The 1,486-nt window shown below is 43.5% G+C and overlaps 1 protein-coding gene and 1 long non-coding RNA gene across 3 annotated transcripts in view; both read right to left on the bottom strand.

Annotated features, from left to right (window-relative positions):
• LOC308479234 overlaps nt 1-1,486 on the bottom strand; it is a 42,238-nt gene that overhangs the window by 23,547 nt on the left and 17,205 nt on the right. The gene's annotated exons all lie outside the window — the stretch shown is intronic.
• Nucleotides 1-1,486, bottom strand: part of FNDC7 (fibronectin type III domain containing 7) — a 32,541-nt gene that overhangs the window by 23,547 nt on the left and 7,508 nt on the right. The gene's annotated exons all lie outside the window — the stretch shown is intronic.

Consider the following 1,486-nt stretch of genomic DNA (forward strand, 5'->3'; position numbering starts at 1 on the left):
TAGGGCGCACACAGATTTCCCCTTCATTTTTGGAGGGGGAAAAGTGCGTCATATAGGGCGAAAAATACGGTACCTGCGAAAAATGAGAATGTTTTAAGAATGTTGTGCTTACTTTTTAATATCTGCAGCAGGGAGTGTCAACCTTTTTGGGGCCGTAAGCTGGTTAGGAATTCTGAAAGAGCAACATGGGCACTAACTGCTCAGGTTGCTTCTCTTCCAAGTCCCCTGGGCTCTGCCCTGTCCCAAGTTAGAAAAAAGAGATCATGTCAAGGCTTAGGAACAAATTTTATGTACTGAAAATGGGGGAGAAGCAAATAAATGCCCATTGATCTTAGCGTCAAGAGAAGTAAAACATAAAATGCATTTGACAAGGGAAGCCAGACCCTCTCCAAGGCTGGATCTATACTGATTTTTAAAAAAAGTTATAGAAAACACTGTAAAAGCTCTGAATGCAAAATCCCATTGGCAACAGATCACTGCTCTACAGCACCCTCTGGTGTCACATTTTTATAATGCAGTTATAACAATATAATTGAGGAGTGTAGCTGAATCTGAGAGTCCTGGATTTACAGAAGGCATCCTGGTTTCTGATTTGATCCCAGAATGTTCCGCTTTTCCTTAGGGCATCCCTATTTTCATCAGAGAAATGTTGGAAGGCATGGGAAGCATCTTTGCACTTACATATGTTTACATAAAATTGAAGGGTTGGAGGGTCATGCATCACCTCTTGCCTAGGAATACGGCTCTGTAAGGGGTTTTGCATGCTTGGGGAAAGGCATGATCTTTCCCCGTTTATAATAAACACTATTGATCCAAAGTGCTTGTGTTGACTTTCACGCCCTAGATTACAAACTGGGAGTGTGGCCTTCCACGGGTCACAGTTGAAACTACACCTTTCACTCCTTCCTACCCCATAGTATCAAATGAAAATGATTCTTGCAGCACCTGTGACATTTATTACAGCGTGAGATGCTTATTATTATTTTTTAATGTTTTTATTAATGAATTTTGCTTTTTAATAGGCTAGAGTCCATCAGGTGCAAAGATGATTCCTTTATATTATATATATGTATATTATATTATATATATATATATATATATATATATATATATATATATATATAATGTGCCAGGCTAACAGGGGGTGGGCAGACCCTTTGGAATGAGGAGCAAACACAACTACCTTTTTAGACTATAACGGAGCCAGATCCTTCTCTTGAGAATTCTTTCTTTTAGAAAGAAAACCATTTTCCACATGGGGGGGGCACGGCGCAGTCAGGTGCGCGCCTTAAGCTCCCTCTGAAGCCAATGGGGGCCGGGCGCGCCTTAAGCTCTGCAGAGGAGGATCGCGGCGCAAGAACGGACCCGCCCCTTTTCCGCGCTCGCCAGTTTCTGCTGGGAGCACGTACGCCCAGCACGCAAGCTCAGCGGAAAGGCGGCGGCGGACCTGCAAGGCTAGGGGCGTGGCTTTGCTGAAGTGGGCGGG

Source organism: Podarcis pityusensis (assembly GCF_964106645.2).
Source record: "Podarcis pityusensis genome assembly, chromosome: 6".
Taxonomy (NCBI): domain Eukaryota; kingdom Metazoa; phylum Chordata; class Lepidosauria; order Squamata; family Lacertidae; genus Podarcis; species Podarcis pityusensis.